At 50.8% G+C, this 25,565-nt stretch overlaps 1 protein-coding gene across 1 annotated transcript in view; it reads left to right on the top strand.

The window, feature by feature from the left end:
* Positions 1–25,565, top strand: part of Gabbr2 (gamma-aminobutyric acid type B receptor subunit 2) — a 326,257-nt gene that overhangs the window by 270,902 nt on the left and 29,790 nt on the right. The window lies entirely within an intron of this gene.

Here is a 25,565-nt window from a genome sequence, read left to right as displayed (position 1 = left end):
AGGAGAGAGACCATTCTGCATACACCCTAGAAAGATGAAGGCGTGACAGAAAAGGTCACAGGAGGGCTAATACCAGCTATGTTTGTGGGACACTCAGTCGGACAGGCTCTTCCAGATGTGTATAGAGAGACAGCTGGTTACCACTCATTCAGACACACTCAACAAAAGAACATGCGATACCCACTCAGTGCCTCCACCCCACGTGACTGAGAGATCAGGAAGAGTTGTCCCTGATCTCTTTGATGGTGATCAAAGCTGATCGTCTATTCTTCACTAGGATTCTGGAAAGTCTGTGCTGTGCTTGTTGACTTCATTCTCCTGGTTGGAAGCAAAAACCCAGTAGGTTGGGTACTTACTATTACCCAGCAGGTGAGTGGCCATGCCACCGCCCACCCTCTGTCCCCTTGAACTCCTCGGTGGTACTTTGCAGTTGCCTTAGAGCTTTGATCACTGCCCACGGGTCTGTGAAAGTGATACATCCCGTCCCACAGAGGAAGAATCAGGCCACAGGCCAAGGAATTCAGCAGACCCAAGAAAGCGGGGGAGGAGAGGAAAGAAAGTAAAACGGAAAAGCTGTGGGAAGACTTGAGCTGGGGCGGCCACTGCAGACCTGACCTCGGGTATACCCCAAAGACCTGAAAGTTGCATCCTTCCCTATATGGAGGAGTAGAATAAGGATGGACCAGGGGTCCTGGTGCTAAGGCTGGGACAGGGACAAGCCTGTTAGGCTGGAGTCCGCCAGAGCAGCAGATTCTAGAAATAGGAAGTGTGTCCCCAGGACCCTTAGAAGGAAATCCTTCTCCTGCTACCTGCAGTGGTGGTTGATGGTTTGCCTATTGCCCTCCTGCCTGCCCTGAGCACAGCTGCTGTCAATGGCTCCCCTGCATCCCACACCTGCTGGGTTAGTGTTCCAAAGCTGCCAGCACAGGTGAGGAAACTGAGTCTGGAAGGGAGTCTGGAAGATGCTACCCAGGAATTCTTCCCTCTGTCCTCTTTCTGGGACATTTCCTCTTTTTCTGGTCTGATTTTGGGCTTGCCCTGTGTTGCTCTGTTGCCATGGTAACAGAACCCTTTGATGCATCAACCCACAGCAGAGTCCCTAGTTTCCCACTGAAAGATACTAAGCTGCCCAGAGATTTCTCCCGGACTCCCTGCCAGGTACAGTGCTCTGCGATAAGAAAATGATGTGTCTAGGCTGTGAGGCAACTAAAGTCTCATTGAAGAGGCAAGTTTTCCAGGTCAGCCAGGAAGGAGCTCTGAAGGGAGTTGATTGAAGATCTTGGTGCTCTGTCCCTTTTCCTTTCCTCTGCCCCCACATGACCGCAGTTTGCTCTGGGCTCTCTAAAACCACTAGGATACCAGAAGCCTCTGTCTGTTACTTCCAAGCTTTTATTAGGGTCCTGCCCCTTTCTGGAAACTTCTCGAATAAATAAATGGCTTGGACTTCAGCAGAAAGGTCACTTACTAGAGCCGTGTCACTGAGTTCCCTGGCCCTGTCACACCTGAACTGCCCTCCCTCCCCAGCCTTCCTGAACCTTCCTCATTCAGAACTCTGCCTCCAAGGACAGGAGCACAGCTGAGCTGACCACAAACTGCCCAGCCCAGCACCCAAGGACAACTTTCCATGGAGACCCAGGACTCAAAAGCTACCTGCCTTGATCTCACTGTACCCACAGGCTACCTGAGAGTAGTCTAAACTCACAAGGCAGCCCGCACTGTCCCTTCAGATCAGTAAGAGGAAAGCCAAAGGATGAAAGGCTGCAGAGTGGCAGGGATACTTCTTCCTCAGAGACTGCACACAGGGCCAGGGAAATAAAACACCCCACCATCCTGTAGAAAGTAGCCTGATTCCCATCTGCCTTCACTTTCATGTAATAAATATTGATATCACACCTGTCACGGGCCAGGAACCATTCTAAACATGTTATAAATATGAACTCACTTAGTTTAAGCCTTGTAACAGCACTTTGAGAAGCGAGCTTATATTTCCTCCACCTTGCAGACAAGAAAACTTACAATACGCACAGAAAGGTTCAGGGACTTGCCCAAAGGCACACAGCCAGTGAGGGCTACAGACTGGATTCCAACCAGTGTAGTCTGCTTTGAGCCCAGCTTTCTCTGCTCAGAAATGGAAAGGCTGCCACAGGGGAGAGGATCTGAATTCTTCTTAACTGCCCCACTCCCCTTTCAAGACTATGACTGCACACAGCACCCCCTCCCCTGAGAAGGCCAAGCATTTGGCCTCTGTGCCCACCATCCAGCCCCCGGCTTCCCCGTGTGCCCCAGACTGACGCTGTCATTGTCTGTGGCATCCATCCCTTAGCTGGAATCCAGAGGTGCATGATAACTGAGGTACGGCCCTGCCTTCAGGGACCATCAGAGCATCTAAAGACAGACAATTTGGTGGCAGTTCTCCCCTTGAACACTATGCTGGGGAGTTCAAGATAGGTCAGAGTCCCAGGACTGGGAAAGCTTTTTAGAGGAAAGCTGAGATGTGTCAGGGGAGGGAGTGAGAAGGGCCCCAGCAGGTGCACTGAGGAAAAGACAGCTCATCGGACTGACCAAATGCCAGAGGGCTGGACATGTCGGGCTAGCTTCGAGAAACATTTTGACATCCACATTTCATTCACAGGCCAGTGGAGAGCTCTCAAGAGAAGCATTTTGTAGAGAAAACGCCCACTGAGCCTGGGAGACTCTCACATGGATGTCTGAGAGAGCCTAGCGCTGAGCACCCATGTGCCTCTGCAGCACCCAGAGCAGCCGAACAGCAGCTAGACACACAGAGATGAGCAAAAGCGAACAGGGCTGGGAAAACAGCTTAGTGAGCAAACCGCCTCACAAGCATGAAGGCTCGAGTATAACATTCCTGGGACCCACATAAGAGCCAAGGGTAGTAGCGCATGTCTTAAACCAATCCTGGCAGGGAAGAGGCACGTGGTTCCCTGGAGCTCGCCGGCCAGCCTGGCTAGTTGAATTGATTACCCGCAGGGTCAGTGAGGGACCCTGTCTCGAAAACTAAGATAGAAGGTGACCTTCATGCACACACACAACAGCAACAAAGCATGGGAGAGACTCAGAGCATTTTTTTTCACATACTTCAAGATTAAAGATGGATGCTATGCAATACCCTTTAAGGATCCGTAAGAGTGGCAACACCGCCTTAAAATAAAGAAAGGGGAGGCAACTGACAATCTGAAATCCAAGATCATGGTTACCTCCGGGTAGGGGGAGAAGGATGTCACAGGGATAGGCACATCCGTGAAAGGCTCTGGAAAGGTCACTCTTCATCTTTTGCAGACATGCTTTATCTACTTTTCAGAAGTGCAATCACATTTGAGTTTTCAGCATTTCATTTATACCTTAGATGGGTTTTAGGTTTACAGAAAACATCCACAGAAGTATGCACTTCTGTCCCCTCCCGGATCTGCACGTGGTCCTGTGGCTGACCTCCGGAACCTTGTTCCTGGATGAGGAAGCCTCTTCCTCCTCGCTGGAGCCCTGGTGTACACTCGGGTGCCGCCACAGTGGGCTTTGCCGTCCTGTATGTCCGTGGACACTGTCTTAGGATTCCACTGCACCTGACTTAACCGCCCTCCACTCCCTTCGCCCTCCCAGCTCCACACGCCACACTGCCAGAATCATCTGGCCGGAGGATCTCTTGCGCCGCCTTCTTCCACATGGTGATGCACACTTGAGGTTCACGTCTGCCCATGGCCCCGCTTGTTTCTGTGAGTGGTGAGCCCTCTGACTGCCCAGCTGGGCCACGGATCCCGCATCCTTCCCACCACTGACATCATCTTAGTTGCCTCTAGGTTTAGCAGTTACAGCTAAACCTGCGTTTGTGGGCAGATTTCTGTGTAGACCTCAATTCTTGTTCTCAGCGTTGTATTGGGTCTTCTGGGTCTTGTGCCTCTGTCTATATAATTTAAAGACAGTTTATTGATATCTGCAGAATGGCTTTATGCGATTGTTATTGTTGAAAACAGCATCAAATCCATGGATCAGGCTGGGAGAGGCACCAGCATCAACCGATGTTCGGTCCTCCCGATCAGGAACATAAAATATGGCCTCTTCATTTTTTTTTTCAGAATGTCTTTAATTTTCTTCATTAGTTTTCTAGGGTTTTGCATACAGATGTTGTAAGTGAGCCAATGCATTTCTACCTGCTGCATTGTTCTGGGTGCTAATATAAAATGATGTCATGTTTTTAATTCCAGTTTGCTTACATATGATGTGTAAAGAATATATATAATAGTACACACATATGAAAGCATCTACAGTGGCTAGAGTCGCTCATTAGCAGGCTTTCTGTGTTGATTCTTCAGGACACTCTACCTAGAAAACAATGCTGTCCATGACGTACCCCCACCCCGCCTTCTAATCTATGTACCATCATTTTCTTTTCTTGATGAATTACATTGCCCAGGATTTCTATTGCTATATGTTAAATAGAGTGGTGTTTTCTTCATAACTTAAAAATACTATAAAATAGCATCAACAGATACAGTTGAAGCTGCCTCTGAGGAAGTTACGGGAGGGTGAGCAATGACATGGGTAAGAGCCCAGGCTGTGAGGAGCCTTGAGTGCCAGAGAAGTTTAAACTTCAAAGTTAGGGAGATTTCCTCTCAGGGCAAAAGCATGGTGACATTTTTCACGGCTGCAGGGTGAGAGCCGGTGGAGGGAGAGGTTCAAAGTGGCAGCAGTCCAGGTGTGAGTTGGTGATGACCTAAGCCAGGGTGGTGCAAACAGCAGCAAACAACAAGTGTGACATGTGGATCGATTCAGGAAGCATTTGAGACCAGACTTGGTAACTGATTGAGTCCAATGGCTGAGGACAGAAAGGCAACAAGGCCATGTCCAGAGCTCTGCTCAGGTGGTAGGCGGCAGCCGCATCTCTGAGTTGGTGCAGAATGGGAAGTGGGTTTGAGAAAGAAATAAAGGTCTCGTTTCTGGTCATATGTTTGAAGTGCCTGAGTGACTGAGGACCTCCTGGGCAAAGTGACCCAGAAGGTGGTGTTACGAAGGTTCTAGAAACGAATGGCGGTCATTGGTCGGGAGAGCACAGGGGTGGAAGGTCAGCACACTGGGGATCGTGAGGATGAGTGTAAATCCCCAGAGGGGATTGAACAATGAAAAGAAAGCATTTCTTGGAGGCCCGGGAGACCAGTGAGTGATTGTGGGGACCAGGGGATGGCCCAGGAAAGAGAGCTAAAAGTGGTGAACAGAGCTGCAGAAGGCAACTGGAGGAGAAGTGTCAGGGGAGGGCTGTCCACGGGCAGAAGGTCAAAAATGTGCCATCCAGAGAGAAGGTGAAGAAGAGCGGCTTCTCCAGAGCGAGGCACAGGCTGGCAGGCGTCCCAGGCACGTACTCGGGGCTCTCTGTGAGGTCTCAGATGCTCTTCTGCCTGTACACCGATGGGAAGACTGCTTGTTTCTGCAATTCATATACAGGAGGTGTTGATAAACCTGCCAAGGATGTTTAAAACGCTTGTAAAATATGATTTGGATTCTTGGCAGAAAGGAAAGGAAAATAACGTTTTTTTTTAAGTGCCTGAACTGCTAGGAGTGACGGTGAGTGTTGAATCTACAGTTCTAGATTTCAGGGAGAGATGTGGGGTACGGATTGTGGTGCGGAGGAGGTCAACACGCAGGTGATGTCAAAGGCTTCGAGTGAAGACCTCAGCTCAGGGCACAGGGTGAGCAGAGTGAGGCCGAGGAAGAATCCAGGAAGGCAGTGATGCTCAGCATCCAGGGATGGAGGCGGGAGGCCGGCCGCAAAGGACACCTGGCAGGAGACGCCTGAGGCGGAGGGGGGAAATCACATCATTTCAGTGTCTTGGAAACCAAAGGAAGAAAATGCTTCAAGAAGGAACTTGTGACGAGCCACGCCAAGTGCTGCTTTTAGATCAAGTAAGATGAAAACCAAGAACTGACAGTGTGCACGCACTCATGCATACACACACTTGCACAAACACACACACACACACACGTACACACACACACACACAGACATGCACACACAGAGTTTACTTTTGCATGTGAGAAAAATGATTTGAAATGAGTTCACCAGGAAACTCAGCTCAGCCTGGGCTAATGATATGAAGTGACCGGGGCCCTGGGCAGAAAGGCTCTTTTTTTCCCATCCCTCTGTGCTGGGCCACAGTCTGTGTGTCCACCTGACCGTTTATTTCAGAGTCGTTTGGATGTGGAGAGACACCGAGGAAGTGCTCATGGTTGCTAAGTGTAAACGCTCAGACACGCCACAGGGGGCCATTGTCACAGCAGGGGAGGCCACCACCCAAGGTGCCCCCCCCCCCCCGTCTGCTTCCCAGGCAGGCTGAAAGGAGAGTGTTTTACCTGCTGCTGAGAGCCATGTGGGTGGGATGCTCAAGTGGCAGGCCGTCCCCACAGGCTGCCCAGCCACTACCCATCTCAGCGGCTCCCTGTACCCAGGTTTCTGCGGCTTTCTGGCCATCCTGGCATAATTAACAGGCAGGTTGGCGCACAGGGGAGCTTCGAAGTTCCCTCTGAGTTCTGTGGCCTTACCGTTCTGTATGCACAGGGGCAAGCGGGGGTTTGGATGGAGCGAGGGAACTGCGCGTGGCTTTGAAATGAATGGCTTATACCAGTAATGTTTCTATGGAAACAGATATGGGAAGAGGCAAACACATGGAATTTTAAAGAATTTTAACTCTTATCTCCTACCTTCCTCTGCGGTTGTCTGGGTAAAGCGGAGTGTGGGGAAGCCATACAGGAGCTTCCTGGGAACAGCTGGAACCTTCACAAAGCAGCCCAAGCCCCGCCTCTGGGTGCTCACTGTAAAGCAGACAGCACAATGGCAGAGGAGGGAGCAGCTGGCCAGCGGCTCCTTAGGTTGCCCACAGTCGGCCTAGTGGCCTAAGGCCTTTGAGATCACATTTCCCGACTGTCACATAGTCACTGCTGAGGACGTTAGCCCTGGGCAGCAGGGCAGGTCTCTGTCACACATAGCCATCCTAAATAGCTAGGCCTGGGTCCCAGGAAACAGTCAGAGACAGTGCACGGGCCTCAGGCTGAGGGCCCTGGCTGAGTCATCCCAGGGCAGGCTGCCTCCTGGGAAGCTCTGACCATGCCTCCCTCTGTCCAAGAATGAAGTCTGCATTCCTCAGCTACTCTAGCCTACGGCTGCTTCCCTCTGCTGTGCCTCTGTCCACTCTGGAGCGCACAACCTCCCTCCTGCCCCAATGTGCCATTGTCCCAATTCCACCTTGACCTGTGAGAAAGTAGCTGAGCAGGATGTTCCCAGGAGCTGTGGAACACATATGAAGCCTTGGATGCCTCTGTCCGTCTCACCCCGTGCACTCCCTCATTCTGGTCACAGCACTGGTAATTGTCTGTGCACCTGTCCCCCTTGTCTGTGTCCTACTCAGAGGCCAAGGCCATCTGTGTGTCCCCAGCACCCACCACCAGGCCCTGGCTCAACTCGGGCTCTCGGTAAATATTTATCGAATAAATCTCTCCCTCCACCTGGAGCTTTCTCCCCGTGCCCCATATGTCCGAATTCAGACCATCTGTCTGGACCCATTAAGCCAGCATCTCAAAGAAACCTCTGCCGAGTTGCAATTTAATTTAATGTCACACCCTCACCTTTTGTCGAGAGCCTACTTCTGAGGCCAACGCTGCCAACAGAAGGATGATTCAGCATCTCTAGGAAGGACGGTGGCTCTGCTGCTGAGCCCTGGCCCTAAGATAATAGTCCACAGAAGACCTAAGGAGTGCAGGGGCAGCAATGGGCCACACTCACCCATGAACTTGAACTTGTCTCTGCTTCCTTCCTGAAATCAGGAAGTTTTGTTGTAGGAGCCACTTTACTTTTTGACTTATTGTTAATTTATGTGTATGTGTGTATGCTCGCATGTGCATGCTTTTAGCCTTGGCTGCCAGCAAGTCAGAGCCAACTCTAGGGTTGAAGGGCAGTCACTATCTTACCTGGAGTTCCTGGAGGATTATCTTGCCCTCTTATGTCTTATCTTTATTTTTAAATATTCCATGTGTTTGGGCAGTTGTTGGATATTGGTTCCAGCCTTTTGAGAGAAGAATCAAGGCATGAGTTCCAGGTTAAGTCACAAAAATTAAAACTCTGAGGCTCCATTGGAGTCCCAGGATGCACTGGCATTTTGTGGCTGGGTTAGTAAGAGAACATATACAGGGTCATTTTCAAACAACAGTTCCCTCTTGATAGCATGTGCCTGCAGAATCTTGGTTTTACATTTGGGTTACTGTACTAAACCTTGGGCTTAATATTCGAAAATACTACCCAGGAGTGAATGTACAAAATGTCCCTCATGGGACACATACGAAGAATGATAACATGTATTAGTCAGCGCATATTAGGTTTTGCTGCATAACAAAAAAAAAAAAAAAAAAACCCTCAGTGAATTAAAGCAAATAAAAGCTTATTACACAGATCAGCTCTTGCCCGCTGAGAATCAAGTGTAGCTTTCTCCCACAATGTCCTCCTTCTGGGACACAACTGGCAATGCACCTCTGGGACAGTTCTTGTGGCAAAGAGGAAGAGTTTCATGCAAGGCATGCGCACTGGGCTTTAAAACTTCGGCCCATTTACCTCTTGCTGCTGCCACTCGTTTTTTTTCATTCTTGTATCTGCGACTGAATTCAATGTGGCAGGGGAGAGAGAGCCTACAATGCGCAGAAGATAAGAATGCAGCAGGCGATGCTGGCCAGCCATAACGACCCTGACAGGACCCCCATCCAGCTCTCTGTTACTGTCACAAATAATGCCCCTGCCGCTAAGATGTAAGCCCATGAGAGCAGAGCAAGAAGAAGGACTGGTTTGCATCCTCTGTCATATCTTCAGTGTCTGAAAAAGTACCTGCCACCTGGAACACACTCAATAAACATCAAGCTAAATAACTGAAGGAGTCCCGCCTCAGGGCAGTCTTATTAGAAACTCCACAAGATGGTCTCTGAGACAGTCTGTGCTAGGCTTGCCAAATCCCCTGCCATCCAGTCAGTTATGTCTCCACTGCTGTCCAAACCGCTACCGTCACTCATCACCTGACATCCACAGTGGGGAGGACAGGCAGCGCTCTGCCACTCACGCCTTGGCTCGATGGGGTTGTGTCAGGCGCATCATCTTGAAGGATACCTGACACGTGCCTGTGGAGATAGCTCCAGCAGTAAAGTGTTTACTGTGCGTGCAAATTCCCCAAACCCAAGGACAAGCCCGTGTGTGTGATGCTGACCATAGCCCACCACTAGAAAGGCTGACACAAGCAGAGCCCTATGGTTCCCTGACAGGAAGTCTAGAGTAACCGATGAGCTCCAGGCCGGTGGGAGGAGAACCCCCGAATAATACAGCTGAGGCTAACCTCTGAGCTCCACGGGCGTGCGTGTGTGTGCACATGCCTGTGTGCTCGAATATGCAGCACACACATGTACGCTCACACACAATTCCTGAGATAAGCAATTTAAAAGCAAGGATGGATTGGCCTATAGTTCCAGAAGCTGTGACCCCCTCACTAGGCCTTACTTGGAGCTCACAGAAGCCAGTGCATGGTGACAGGAGCACAGGAAAGAAGAGAACCGCTCACCTCTTGGCAGCCGGGAAGCAGAGAGTGTGAGAAGCAGGAACTGGGACCTTGGTGCCCCCTTCGGGGGCCCTAATTCCCTTCCGCTGGGCCACACCTCCTGAAGGTTGCACCAGCTCTGGGTCGCACCACGGATGGGGAGTAGGCACTACACCCTGGCCTTGAGGATGCAACAGATCCATGCACAGCAGTGAAGGTGGCTGACGTCACCAGTTTCCCAGGCTCCAGCCCCACTGCTCCCTCAAGGCCATTCTCAACCTGACAGACACAGGTTAGTGCTTTAATTTTTGTCTTTTGAACTGATACGTCAAAATTCACATTCTTAAAAGTAAACTTTGAGGGTTCCAGCACCATCGTAAGGCATACAGCCAGCATCACTGATTCCGGAAACCCTTCATCACCCAAGGGGAAACCCTGCTCTTTTCCTTTCCCCCTCTCCTCTCTCTCCATTCTGTCCAGCTCCAGACAAGCTCCAATCTACTTTCTGCTCAGTGCAGTTGCCTGCTGGGGACGACTGGCAATAATGAAACCATGTATGTGGCCTTTTTGTGCCTGGCTTCAGTTGTGGAGTGTAGTGTAGTTAAAGTTCCTCCTTTGGTGGCTGGATAGTATTTCAGTATATGAAGTGACCATGTTGTGTGTCCGTAGTTGACAGAGAGCTGACTGGTGTCAGCACTCACGGGTGCTTCGGGGGAGCCTGTGCTTTCAGTTCTCTTACATACATATCCAGGGGTGGAATTTCTGGGTAAGTCTATAACTTTAAGTTTGTATTTTTAAGAACCGAGCTGTTTCCACAGCATCCTACGTTTCCACCAGCACTAGAGAGGGTCTCATCTCTCCACCTTGCTGCCTGTGTTTGCTATTTAGCTGCCTTTTTGATTGTAGCCATCCGATGAGTATGAGGTGTTATCCCATGATTCACGTGAGGATGACTACCAAATGACGGTGGGCAATGGCAGGGAGCAAGCCCACGCGTGTTTAGGGGCCACTTATGCTTCTTCCTTAGGGAAATGACTGCTCAGAGCCTTGGCTCATTTCTAATTGAATTGGACTTTTTTTTATTGTTGATTTGTAAGAGCTCTCTATATACTCTGAAGACAGACCTTATTGGATAAAAGATATGCTGATATCTTTCCCTGCTCTCTGAGTTACCTTTTTGCTTTCTCATCAGCGCCCTGTGACACACATGCACAGGACAGTCTTTAATCTTAATGAAGTCTGATTTATCTACTCTTTCCCTTTGACAAAGCCATTGTCTGATCCAAGATCATGAAGATGTCTGCTAGTGTTTTCCCCTGGAAGTTTGATAGCATTAGTCCTTGCATGTAGGTGCTAGGGCCATTTTGAGTTAATTTTGAACTTCCTTTACTCATGGATATCTAGTTGTTTAAACACTTCCTTGAAAAGAATAGTTTTTCTCCATGGAAAAGTCCCATAACCCCAGTGGAAACACATTTTGGCCATGGTGTGCGGTTGAAGTTCTGGACTCTCCATCCTTCCCATTTTCTGTGTGTCTGTCCTCGAGCCAGCCCCCACACTGCCATGGCTCCTGGAACCTCGTGATAAACTGAAATTGAAAAGTGTGAGTCCTCCAGCTTTCTTCCTCTCTTCCCAGATTCTTTTTACTATTCAAAGTCCCTCAACGTCCCCTGTGAATTGTAAAGTCCCTCTTTCTGTGTCCGCAGAAAGGGCTGTTGGGAGTGTCACAGGAATGCACTAAGCTCGCTGGTCAGTTTTGGGAGCGTTGCCACCTTCTCACCATTAAATCCAGTCCAGGGATGTGAGCTGCCTTCCCATTTAGTCAGCCTTTCTTTAATCATTCAGTCAGCTTTTCTTTAATTCCTTCATCAGTGTCTTGTGATTTTCTGTGTGTAAGTCTTACACGTCACTGAATAAATTTACTTCTAAGTGTTCATTTGCTCTTTCTGGTGCCATCATTGGTTGAGCGACCTTCTTAATTTCTGCCGCTCATGATAAGGTTGGTAGATAGGCTGCATATTTCTCTGCATCGCTCTGGGTCTGGCAACTTTGCTAAATTCCCCTATAAGCTCTAGTACATTTGGGTGGATTTTCTCCCCATGAAAATTATTTGTGAGGAGTTTTATGTCTTCCTTTCCACTTTAAGACATTTTATTTCTATTTCTTAAAACACCAGAATAATTTTAATAGATTTTCAACCTATCTGTGTCTGTGAATCTCTGCTATCCGAAAAACACAGTTGGATCGTGTTTTTTTTAACCGGCTGTGCCAATTTCTGACCTTTAATTGGAGCACTAGATCTATTTGAGGCAATTCACTATAAGGGGAGGATTACATCCACCAGTCTGAAAAGGAGCTTTGGAAGGGCCACAGTCTGTGTCTCTTCAAAACTCACAGGACAGAGGAAAGAAAGAAAACCCCAAGATGCCGGTCCCGGCAGCACCATTTGCCATAGAGGACAGGTCAGGGAGTAAATAGTTTAGGTAGTTTCTAAAAGGATAATATCCTGATATGACAGAATGCCACTTGCTAGCCCAGCATTGTGGCACACAGATTTGGAGAGGCTAAGGGAGAGGATTGTGAGTTGGAGGGTAGCCTGAACTACACGGTGAATCTGAAGTGGGACTGGGTTACATAGAAAACCTTGTCTCTTAAAAAAAAAAAAAAAAAGATACACCAACTAGATGGGTTATGGTGCCCATAACCCATCTAGACAGCCAGACATTGAGGGAGCGGCAGACCCAAGCACTCACAGTGGCCTCTGAGCTCCGCTATGGAACTGTCCAGCTTGCAGAACGGTGCTTTCTGTTAGTAATGGAGTTTTTTCCTCATGCACTGTGGAGTCCTTCAAATGCTTGGCCTCAGCACAGCACAGGACATTCTAAAGGCCCCAGAGATGCCCAGTTTGGATGAAGGAGGCCGAGGCAGAGGAGACGGCAGGCAGAGGAGCAGCATTGTCTCTGTTCCTGCCCAGGCCGCTCACAGCCCCGTGCCTCCCCATCTGAGCATTGCAGACCAGCAAGCTCATTCGTGGTGACAACCCACGTGGCGGCAGGCTGGCCCGTCCAGATCACTCCCCATGTCCCTTGTTATAAGACCGGGAAAGCAAGGCCACATGGTCTGGCTGGCCAGGGACAGTCCTGCCCACTCTACTCTGCTGCTGGCCTCCAGTGGCCCAGCCGTTTCACCGGGTCTGCCCTTTGCTCCTGCATGGAGCCCAGACTCTCCTTCACATTCCTCACTGAAGCTTCAGGTTCATTTTGGGGATGCAGTTGTGCTTGATGGCCTCCTGTGAATATCTATATTTCTCTCATATCCGTAAGATCTGGGCACGGTTGGCTATAAGAGTCTCAGTGGGCAAAGGCACCTGCCCCCAAGACTTGCTACCTGAGTTTGGGTCTCCAGGACCCACAACATGGTACGAGAGAACTGATTCCCACAGATGCCCTCTGACCTCCGTACATGCACTGTTGCAGGACTGTGTGAGCAAATAGTCAAAGCCACCACCGAGGCACCCCCCCAGCCAGCCTCATCCTTAGTAACAGGTCTGCTCATTGCATGATTCCAACAGTGTTGCTCTGACTTGGCAAAAACAGCAAGAGCCAGAAGACCAGTGGCTAGAAGACCGCACACACCATTCTGTGTGCTGGGCCCTATTCCCAGGGCTGTACTTTATCACTCACTGAAGGCTCACAAAACCCCGTGTACCTTTGATCAATATTACCTTCAGTCTACAGTCATGGAACACAAGGCACAGAAAGGTTAAGCAACACACCCACCGACACACAGCAGGTAGCCAAATTAGCTAAGCAAGAACACTCTGGATTTGGGCTTGACTTTGAACCTCAGCTCAGCCACTCCCTGTATGAAGTTAGCTCCGTGCAGGGGGTTAGATGGTCCCAAAAGTCATGTGAGCATCTTGAGGCTTAGAACCCGCGGCTATTGCATCATCTGGGAAAAGGGTCTGTATAGATAAAAAGGAAACTGGAAGAAGACGACCTTCTGGATTAGAGGGTTAGGCTCCCACCCAGGGGCAAGTGTTCTTACAGGACCCAAAGTTGGGACAGAGAAGGCATGAGGCTGGAGGCAGGAATCGGAAGGATGCAGCCCCAAGTCGAAGAATGCCTGGAGCTCTTTAAAAGAAGGGCCCCGTAGAGCACTGGGAATTCGGCCCAAGTGTTTCCAGTCTCTGCATCTCTGTGTGAACAAATCTCTATTGTTTGCCATCAGCTCCTTTCTCAAACTGTGGTCATTTGTCCCAACAGCCCTGGGAAATGAGTTAGTGGCTTCTGCTCTGAAAGACACAGTTTCTCCATCTTTAAAACGGATTCAGATATGAACAAACTCCCCTAAAATGAGCATGGTAACCTCCCATGTGATCTATCCCAGCATCTGAGTAGCTGAGACAGGAGGGTCATGAGTTCAAAGCCAGCCTAGGCTGCATAGAGAGGCCCTGTCCCAGTCATATTACCAAAAGTGAAAACTACTGATAAAAACATCAGCTTTGGGGAAGGGTCTACCTCAGCCCAAGCACCTGGAGAGCCCTGGCTGTGAACAGGGCTCTGTGGAGCCCTGCTTGCCATCTTGCCCTTGACCACCCTGTCCCTCAGTCTTCTCTAAGCCCGCCTGCCAGCCCTTCCTGTTACCATATTTCCTGAACCCAGCCTGGCAAGCCCCTGACTCAGGAACCTCCAAAGGCTGGAAATGACCCCACAGTGAGAGGCAGGCCCTCTGGGCTGTTACCGTCTGAGCCTGGCGTGAGACTGAGCTTCCCAGCTGTGCATGTCTCACACAGGAACTCATCTTACGTGAGTCAGGCACTGAAGGATTGGAGAATTAAAGGCAAAATGTTTTGAGGCCTGAGCAATCTCTGCCACTGGGAAAGAAGGATTTTCCTGCATCCCTCTGCCTGGTTCTTTCTTATCTGCCTCTTACAGCGGACAGCAAACTAGCCAACAGTGGATTGCTTGTTCATACCAATTATTAAAAATATGTGGCAGGTTTCTGAGGACACATTCATACGCCGAGGAAATGGAACATACTCCCAGCCCAGGCTCCAATGCTGTGGGCACTGCCAAGAACTCCTTGATAGGTTGATGTCATGGTCTGCCACCTCCCAGCTGTGTGACCTGGGGTAAAGACTTGCCCTTTATGAACCCCGTGCCTACAGGAGACGGACACCCTCCTAGACTTGCTGTGAACACGAACTGAGGTTACATGTGAAGGTTCCTAGCCCTGAGCCTGGCACACATAGGCTCTAGATCAACATGACTGCAGCTTCCAGGCCTCCAACCAGAACATCCTGACTTCACAAGGACGTTAGCTGCCCTGGCATCGTGAACAGAGCGGTGCCGTGTGCCAGCCTGGGAGTAGACAATTTCCTTCCTTCCATGGACATCCTCTCATGCCGTGCTGCAACGGAACGAATGTCATCCTGCAGAATTGTCTGTTCCCATTGGACAGACATTCGGATGCTAGGCTGTCCTCCTTGAAGCCAGGCTTGTTCATGCTCCGAGCTGCCTGACACACGGAACAAAGGGTGGTGGAGGGCTTCTGTGCACGGAATGCCTCCCGAGCAAAGGCCCTTGCCCGTCCCTCCCACACCTGTCTGGCTCAGGCCTCTGAACTGATTCTCCATCCTGCCTCTTCCCTGGGTGTGACCCACTCGGGTCAGCTTCCTGTGGCTCAGTCCAAGATGGTCTGTGAACCTGAGTGTGCACGGCAGCAACACAGCCCACCCACACCCCACCACTGCTCACACTTATACGTTCTTGTGGCCTGGAGGGCTCACCACACCTACCCCCTACCTTGAAGGTGCCCTCATGGGGCTCAGCTGTCCCCTGAGCACAAGGGGAAGGTCTCAACCCTACATGGAGCAGCACTCTACCAACTGCAGAGCCATGGTGATGGACAACACAATGGTGGGTGAGTCACTGACCCCACTCCCAGTGCTGGGACAAAGAAGCCGTTGGAGGTGCCAGTGTAGGTGACAAGAAATGTACTCCCAACCTGAGTATATGGGAGCCCAGAGGGATTGTTTTGTAGTCCTGCCCTGAGAAAGGATGCTTACAAAAAGTGGGGAAACATCCCCCTTCATCCTAAAAGCACAAGTAGAATCTTGGTAAACAGAACTGGGGCAAAATATCAAGGCCCACCCTCAAAAAATTAAATAGAGTCACCATGTCTATTTTCCTCCAATGGAAATGCAAGAGACCTGAAAATATACACCACGAAGAAATGTGTGCCTGTGTGCCACAATCTGTTGTCCAGATACCAGAACAATGCACGTATCTATCAGCCGTAAACAGACAAGTAGAATGTGGTATATCAATGAAAGGGAATATTATACAGCTATGCAAAAGAAAAAAAAAAAAAGCAATGTCAGGTGAGTGCACTTTTGAAGGTTTGTTCAGTGAAAGAAACCAGTTACAAAATCCACTTAGTAATGATTCCATTGGCAAGAAATGTCTAGAACCCATGGAGACCAAAAGAAGGTTAGTAAGGTATGGGAGAGGGGAGAAGAGAAGTGACCATCAGTAAGTCACGATGTTTATAAGGACATAGTTGGTCCTGGAGCCCAGACAGCTGACCCTGAGGTCACCTTGTCATCAACCACACCATCTGGTAGGGGATAGCAGTGTCACCTGACCTAACATCAGCAGCTGTCAACTGATTGATTCATTGATTGGTGTGTTCATTTGACCAGGGAGGGGGTGATTGTCAATGCTGGACCTAGACTTATTGGTGCTTTGCAGTAAGTTGGGCTTGTTTATGACTCCCGGGGTGTTTGGGGGACCCATGGCAAAAGGAATACACCCCCTTGCCTCTCCACCACACACTCACTCTATTTAATAACTGCTCTTATCAGCCTCCTGGCAGCCTCCTCACTTCCTGTGCATGTTAATTACTTTATTAATTACACTCCTATCTTTGCGCTGCCTGGCAGATCTCGGAGCTCTTTGTCTCCGGCACGCACCCATTCTACTTCTCCCACTGGCACCCTCCAGCCCCCATCACTTCTGAAAGGGTTTCTTTGAGCCTCAGTAAATGTGCGCCTTTCAATTAGTCTCCTAGTATTCAGCCTTCCAGTTTTTATCTCCACCACGTCAGAAATAGTGATTTTGCCTTGGCCCCAACCCAGGCCCGTGTTGTTGGGCGACATTGTTCCCGGGCTTTGTTTTCTCTCCAGGTTGCAGCTCGGAGGACCATAGATAGAGCCTGCCACTGAGTGGGGTGACAAGCACTAGGAAACATGGGGAGGGCTGAGGAGGCATGGAGCCCAGGCAGGGTCGGAGCTGAGGAAGTGTAGCGAGAAACTAGCTGGGGGTCCTGTCCCGGGAGGCCTCCGGTGTTTGCCAAAGACATCCAGAATCCATTCTAAAACCAACAACCTCCCAAAGGGTACGGCATAGATGTTGGGCATGGGGATGGTATCCCAGTCAGGACGCAGCAGAGACAGGAGGATCCTTCCATCATGGTAAGGAGGAGGAAGACATAGAAGATGACATAGAACACAGACCCGTCACATGTCACCAAGTGAGGGCTTTCATGGTCTGAAGCTGAAGAAATACTGGGAACCCTGCCTTTTCCGTGTGTGTGTGTGTATGTGTGTGTGTGTGTGTGTGTGTTTTGTATGTTGAGGAGTCCAGAAAGTTCTATAGTTTAATGTTTTTAATGAGTCCATTGATTTTAATGTCTTGTGGTAGGAAAAACTCTTAACGTTGGCAGTCCTCTGGTCCTGGGACAGGCTTACTATTTGCTTACAGTTTCATGTGCTGAGGCCCGTTCTTTACCACGCACCTAAAGGTCAGAATTATCCTGTGGGTTCAGGGGGACATGCCTGAGTCCTTCTGCCTCAGAAAGCTACAAGTAGCCAGAACAGGGGGACTGTGGCTGAGGGAATGATGAGAAGTTCCTGTAAAACATAACGAGCTAAACCAAAGGTCCCAAAAGCTCCACTGTATTCCTTCCGTTTCACTTCAAGCTATATTGGCTTAAAATTGGAAAATCAGCATTATTGTAATAAATCACAATACAAGGTTTCACTTGGCTGTAAAATCTGAATGTGATCTGCTCGTTCTCCCATCCTGGGAGAAGGCACTTAGCCAACAGAGGCTCAGGACATCACGGCTCCCTGCTTCTGCCAGCACCCCAAACTCTCAAGCTTTCCAATCCCAGGCCCACCAGACCTTAGTGATGCTGGGATCCTAAGCCAATGGCTTCACCCCTCTGTGCCTCAGTTTCCCTACATAGCAAGAAGGAAAACTATCTGTAAGAAGCATAGATACTGTCCTGTGAACAGGAGTCACTTAGGTGACATAAGCAGCGCCGTTCTACATGGGGGCTTGAGTGTCTGCGGATTAGAGTATTCACAGGGGTCCTCAGTAACTCCTCTGTGCATACCATGGAACGCCGACGGGACCCTTTCAATACTGAGTGAGGTGGCTGTGCAAAGCGCTGAGCGATGGCCAGCGTTGGAGAGGCTCTGCCAGGCCACACTAACAAAGAGCCACAGCCCCTCCGTAGATGACACAGCACAGGCCGAGTCCAGCTGTGAGTCCAGGTGGCTGTCCTGCACAGCCGTCTTCCTAGAGGCAGTTCACCATCTGGACCACAAATAAAGCAGCATGGCTCTCACAACAGCTCTCCACATTTCGGCCATCTGACACTTCCACAGCCCATCATTGGCCAGGCTCAGTGACGTGACCCTCAACTGGCTACAGGGGCTAAGATGTGGGTATGCAAATGGGTTGTCAGCGTGTGCCGGCCTGTGCTACCCTCAGAGGCCTTTGGTCAGCCTCCTTTTCCCCTCTAAGCCCAGCCGCTCCCATCTGTAAATTAGCACAGGTACTTCCTGTCCAACCACACTGGGTCACAGAGTCCCGTAAGATCATGTTTGTGAAAATTAGTCACAGGCTTGCCTTCCCACTGGGCCAGAGGCAGGTTACGTTCTCTGGGTTGGTTTGTTTTTTTAAGTCCAACTTCCCAAATCTCACTCTATTCATCTCCCCCTGCATCACTGGTCCTCCATCAGGTTGGGCCTTTTTCATCTTTTTGGCCTTAGATCACTGAGGTGGTTTATCACTAGGCCTTGAGGCCTGGTTTTGAAACAGCATGCTCAGTGATACATCCTGCCTAAAAGGAAAAAAAGAGAGAGAGACAGGAAGAGGTCAGGAGGGGTGACAGGGAGGCCGAGGGGACCCTTCTTCTGGTAGAAAGAAGCTCGGGTGCTGAGTCCCACCACAGAAGGGTGTGTATGGGTGTGTGTGTGTGTGCAAGTTCAATGTGTACATGCAAGCGTACTCGCCCACGTGTGCACATGCCTGTGTGCCGTGGGGCTCCTCCATGTGTGTTGCTCAGGGGACAGCCCCAGGTGAATAGGATGCTAGACATGGAGAGGGGCCATCAGGGAGTCTCAGGACAATGAGCCCCAGTATGGGCTTCCCTCCCCACACGGTGGCCTCCGGACACCCGGGATCCCCACGTCAACCCAACGCGGCAGCAGCCACAACAGGTATTTTTGAAAGCGTCTTTCAGCAGTGCACCTTTGGGGCTCTCAGTGCGATGTCTTGGGGAATGACAACAGGAAAACCAAATGCCTGCATTGTCCTCGCCTGTATTACCGCAGGCAGCGTGTGTCTCCTGGCCTTGTCGTCTTTTGTCTTCTCCTGTTCTTACTTAAATGCTCAGAACAACCCTTTGGCAGGTGATGCCAACATTTCTCCGAAGACAAGTGAGCGTGTGGTGGTCCCGGCTTGGCAGCTTTGTTTCAGTGTACCAGTGCGCCAGTACACCAGGGCAGCGAGGCAATCCCAGGCTGCCATTAACCACATCCAGAGCATCACCTTGGAGTAGAGTGAGGGCTAGAGGAGGGGCCACACCAGACTCAATCAGGCAACGCCCGTTCTTTCTCCTTTGGTGAGCAGAGATGCCCTGAACCCAGAGAAGGCTCGAGTGACAGCTGTGTGCCCTTGGCTGTGAGTCCATCGGGCTCTGGGCTCAGTGCTTGTCTGTTCAGGGTAGGACTGAGGCTAATGGCTACAGAATGGCCAGAGTAAGTGGTAGAGCAATGAACTGAGACGCCTATGATGTAGCGTACACAGGGCAGGAGCAGAGTGGCCAGACTGTCCCAGTCCCCTGGCACAGTGTCCTGATTGAAAGCCTCTTCACACCCTAGTTCTGTCACTTCCCTGTTCACGCTAGGCTGGGCTGGAACTTGACAGCCAGAGTCATCTGGAAGTAGCCAGGTCGAGCACTGAGTGAGAAGGTGGTGAGACTGTGTGGCCAGGCCCTGGCTGAGCTGTGTACTTCCACTGCCTTGAGGTCAAAGGCTGGTTGGGAGAGACCCCAGCCCTGCCAACTATGGGACAAAGCCTGGACAGAGCCATCTGAGAGCGTGTCTCACTTCTGGGGACCCAGAGGCCACCTGCAGTCAGAGGCAATTGTTCCCCTCAGAGAACTTGTGACCTAAGGGGTTAACAGAAGCAAGAGGTGAATATGGAGAACAGGGACTGCCCTTGGCCAGCTTAGGATGGGGTGACCGCCTCCCCTGTGACGTAAGCACAGAGAATAAGGTGTTGCATGGCGTAGCGCCAGCGGCCTCGGAGGCTGCTCTAGCTGCAGGGACGTGGACAATGCCACACAGAGAGCCTTGGGACACTTGGGACTTCCTCCTGGCACACCACACTGTTGGGCACCCTGTGTCGGAACAGAGATTTGGGGATCTAGTGCTCCGCTGCTAGTGCCAGCTCTGTCTTTTGCCATGCCTCTGCCACCTGGAGCTTGTCACTTGGCCTCTCTGAGCTTCAGTGTCCCCTAGCACAGGGGTGTCCTGGAGCCAGGCCCAGAGCGATGGATTAATGAAGTGGTCTGGTCATGTGTCGCAGAATCATGTGTCGGTGCAGAATCTGGCCAACGGCGAGCAGACAGTCGGTGTGAGCACTGGCAGGAGGAAGGACGAAAGAACGGTGGGGACAGGGGCAAACAAAGCGCCGGGATTTCTGACACAGCAGCAGTTCCCGAAGCAGAGGCAGGCAGGCATTCACCTCCTCAGAAGAGAAGGTGCTGGGGAACAGGTGTGCATGCCACAAGGCCTGGAGGGCAGAGGAAGGGCCCAGCCCTGAGCTGAGCCAGGGGATGAGGCTGGATGAGGCTGTCAGAGGCAGGCGCAGGATTAGGGACTTTCTGGCGGTTTGAAAGCTGTTGGTATGGATGGAGGAGCAGGATGGTGAGGGGGCCAGTGAGAAGTGACCATGTGCTGAAAGCCCCAGTGGGCAAAAGAACTTTCCAGGGACCAGACCTCCACCCAGGTAGCTGGGTGGTAAGGTGTTAGGCGGGCTCAAAGGAACCAGAAAGACTAGGAAGACACAAGAGTCCAGATCTCACTTGGTGGACAGTGACTCTGGCCACTCTTGGACTAGCAAAACCAGGAGCAGTGGCAGATTGAAGGGAGAGTGTAGTGAGCGTATACTGGCGAATGGTGGACTAGATGCCTGTAGGCAGGAGCGGGGCAGGGTATAAGTGGAGTGGCAGCCCCTGAGAAGCGCCCAGAAGGGGGAAGGACAGAGCAAGCAGAGGCTGAAAGAGCAGCGGTGGCCAAAAGCTCTCTGCAGCAGGCGTCTTCGAGTTGTCCAGGGTCACTGGGCACATAGCCTTGTGGACCGTCAGAGCCAGTGCACATAGAACTGGCTGTAGAGGGGCAGGAGGCAAACATCTCACAGGCTCTGTCTCAGGAGCTCAAACAGGGGAGAGAAGCCTGAGGAAGCAGAAAGGAGGGATTCTAGAACCATACCTGCTTTGCCTCTCAGACGGGGCAGGAGCAATGGCGAGGTCATGTTCTGCCAGTGCTGGGTGTAAGACAAACTGTTCCTGTGTTCGGGACTTTGATGGCGTCACCATAGCTAGTACTGTGCTGGGTCCGGGCCTGTGGAACTCATATTCCTCCTCATTCCTGCTTTCTCTCTGTGTCTCACAGAAGACAAGTAGGAAGGGGACACTCCTCTCAGGAGAGAGTCCCACCCTGAGGATCCCTGAATGCACCAAGCTGCCGACTGTAGAGCCAGGCGTCTGCTCCCTGCTGGGAGCTGCCGCCTTAGAATCCCCAGTGCTGTCCTTCGCAGGCTTTGGAGGAAAGAGGGTTGCTTCTTCCAAGGTCAGCAGGGACACTTTCCCCTCGTAATTGTCACTTCTGGGGTGACAGCATAGATAATTACACTCCCCGTGTCAGCAGAGACCTCCTGGGAAGGTTTGCCTCCAACCCCAAGACCCAGGCCTAAAAATCCTGAGTCTGCTAGTGTCTGCACTCTCCAGGCCTTTCCTGTTGGCTCCTGGGCCAGTTCCTGCTCACAGTCCCAGCACCCATTACGTCCGTCCTTCCAGCACTCCCTGGATATTGGTAGAATTTCTTGAACGCGTGTCCGCAGAGGGTAGTGTTCCTGAAGGGACCTCTGTCCAGCTTCCGGTGCAGTGGACTGTCCCCAGCACGCCGTACCTCAGGTTCCTGCCTGGCTCCCATCCATAGACCTTCATCTCTGCCTCCTCTCTCCAGGTTCTGGCACTTAGCTTAGACTCACAAGTAAAAGCTCCTAAGATCTGGGGAGACAGCTCAGTTCGTAAGGGGCCTGCCTTGTAAATGTGAGGACATGGATTCAGTCACTAGAACCCATGTTTAAAAGTAAAAAAGCCAAGCGTGTCGTGCCTATAATCCCAGTGCAGGGGGGATGGGGGACAGAAACAAAAGGATCCCTGGACTTGGCAATTCCCAAGCCAAAGGAGGGATCCTTGGTCCAAAACCAAGCCTCATGGCTCCTGAGGAACAACAGCCAAGCTTTTCCTACAGCCTCCACATCTCCTCATGCACACACAGACATGTGTGCACGAGCATACGGGCACACACAGAAAAGCAAAGGCTCCTCCAGGCACCCTCTTGACTCTGAAACACAAGTGGAAACATCAGTTCCCAGGAAGACTGCCCTTGAGGGGTGAGCTGCTCACCCTCAGCACGGCCGCTGCCCTGAGCCAAGGCTGCCCCATGCCACCGAGCGCCTGTTCCAAAAAAAGCTAGAAAATTGGGTTCCATGTGTAGTCACTGGAGTTTTGTGCTCTGGTGGTGAGGCCTACCAGCGTTAAACACAGTGGGAGCACATAACGAATGTCTACCGGCTACGAGCCACCCACGGCACCAATTTCTCTCCTCTGAGACATACCGGCTATCTCCACAAGTCCCTTCCCTCCCTTTCCTGGTTGCTAGCCATCCTTCCACTTGTGGCAGAGCAAGCTCACCATAGAGTTTTTGGTGTCGCCACCCTTGTGCCAGGCCCTGCCAACCCCCAAGGAGACTTCTGAGAATGGAGAGGTCCTTGATGCCTCAGCCATGGCCCCTGCTCTCCCATTTTCAGATCCCCTGGCTGTCTGTGGCTTCCCTCACTGCTTCCTGGACACAGCCCAATGGTCCAGCCTCTGCCTTTGCCCAGTCTGGATGTAGGACATAGGCCAGAGACATTCATCCAGCACACAGGACAGAGGCCAGAACAGGGTGCCGATACTTGCCGTGAGTCCTTTTCTAGGCCTCAGTTTCTCTGATATGAAGAGAACTAGATTTGTGCACAAGACTCTTCGGGTTTGCAAACTGAGTCAGGGAAGAGTGTGGCTGTCCTAAGACTACATGACATCATGGTATTTTTTGCCTAGAGCCCAGGGTGTCCTGCAAAATACAGACACCCCCTCACCATAAGAGATGCACTGTGCACCCACAAAAGAAAAGCTGCCACAAATGTTCTCAAGAGCCCCTAAGGATGGCATCATACTTTCCTGTCCGATTGGTGATTGGGGGGAAGGGAGGACTTGTACTCAAAATATTCAAAAAGGAATCCTTCTTACCTAAAGTGAAGCTCTGGCCTTGCTGCTTCCTGTGTGGGGCTGCTGAGATAAGCAGTCTGGCCCCTGAGGCTTCTGGAAGGTTCCTCCTGGCTCCAGCTCTCTGAAACTCTCTGCAGTTAAAGATAATGACTGTCAATGCCTCTGCTTCTGCAGGTGGTAAACACAGCCCTTCCGCTCCTTGCCAGCCCTGGGAGTCTGCAGGCGAGGAAGTCCTGCCCCAGAGAGGCTTAGAACTGTGTTCCAGGTCACATGGCTGCCAATGATGGACTCTGTGCTCTCTCTTTACCCAGGCTTTCTTATTTTATTCTAATCTTTTCCCTTAGTTTTTTTTTTTTTTTTTTTTTTTTTTTTTGAGACAGTTTCTCTGTGTAACAAAGCCCTGGCTGTCCTGGTCACTCTGTAGACCAGATTGGCCTTCAACTCAGAGATCTGCCTGCTTCTACCCACCCTACTGAATGCTGGGATTAAAGGTGTGCACCACCATACCTGGCTTTACCTATTTCTTGATGGGGTTCTCCATCTTTCCCAAAGGGCAGTAATGACTCACCTGCCCCCAGGGAAAAAAAGCATCTCAAGATACTGAAATACATTCCCCAGAACTTATGTGCCCACCGACACACACACACAACCATACTAAGAACAAAAAGAAAACCTACCAATTTCAGAATGTGTTTTAAACTGACTTTAGCATTTAAGGTATGAGGCTGGGATGGCACACAAAGGAAATGCTTCAAGGCAGCTGCAGAAAGCTTGTCACAGGGTGGAAAGGTCCAAGGGGCAAGCCACCCACTGGAGCAACAAGATGGAAGGTCTAAGGGCAGTGTGCATGCATCCTTGCCCCACCAGCCCCTTTGTCCCAAATCCTAGCCCAGGACCTCCTGCCCACCCCATCCCCCTACCAGGACACACAGAAGTCTTGAGTGGCAAGTCTGCTTCCGTGTCAGAACTGTGTCATGGCTCCCCTGTACTGAGTCTTTATTCTCTCTGTCACAGGTGTGCAGGTGAGCCTCATTGGTTGTTGTTGGGGTTTATTTTATTGTTTACTTACATGTATGTGTATCTGTGCGGGTGTAAGTGCCAGCAGAGGCCAGAAGAGGACATCCAATTAGGATCTTGGATGGATGAGAGCTGCCGTGTGAATGCTAGGAATCAAACTCCAGTCCTTCTCCAGAGCAGCCAGTGCTCTTAACCACTGAGCCATCTCTCTAGCCCGAGGATTCTCATTTTTAACCAAAGGACATCAAGCTTTAGGCCAGATCTCCCTCTCATTCTTTAAATCTTTTTCCCAAGGCCACTGAGATGGCTCAGCGGGTGAAAGCCCTCGGAATGCCAGCCTGACCACTCCTCAGAGTGGCCCTCTGGTCTCCACACACACTCGCATACAGAGCAACAGTTTGTTTTGTTTTCACTTTAACCCTTTAAGGGCTATGCTGTCTAGAGCAGCCCCACAGCCAGCAGCATTACAGACCAGCAGCTGCTCAGAAACCTGAACTCCCAAGACTAGCAATCAGGCTTTGCACCTTTGGGTTCTCTCTGGGAGCTCCGCTTACCTCTGCTAATCACACCAGTGCTGTGTGGCTTATCCTACATCTGCGTTGACTCCTGCTCCAAGGACACTGGCATCAGAGTGTCTTGGACGCCCAGTAGCTTAGTGTCTACCTGCCTGCATGATATACAGTAGGCACCTGGGAAATATGGGCAGAGTTACCTTGAAGGAATAAATGATGGACAAGGATAACGACCTTCCAACGACCCAGCTCACGTTCGCTATGCTGGAAACTGACCAGTAAGGGGGAGGTGCAGGAGACAGCAAGGGTGAGCACATGAATTCCCTCTCTAGTATCCAGGTCAAAAGCCAGGCCTGAGGACCACAGGCTTGTATCCCAGAGCTGGGGAGGTGGGGACAAACAGACTCCTGAAGCTCTCTGAGCCAGCCAGCTCAGTCAGTTATGACAAGACCCAGGTCACAGTGAAGGACAAAAAAACCTTGTCTCAGGAAAATGAAGTAGATGGGTCCCGAAAAACCAAAACTGACCTCTGGCCTCCATGCCTGCTGGTATCCAGAATAAAACACACACACACACACACACACACACACACACACACACACACACACAC

The sequence above is a fragment of the Psammomys obesus genome, unplaced genomic scaffold (assembly GCF_907164565.1).
Source record: "Psammomys obesus unplaced genomic scaffold, mPsaObe1.curated_primary_1811, whole genome shotgun sequence".
In the NCBI taxonomy this organism is placed as follows: Eukaryota; Metazoa; Chordata; class Mammalia; order Rodentia; family Muridae; genus Psammomys; species Psammomys obesus.
This window is presented reverse-complemented; position numbering and strand designations above follow the sequence as displayed.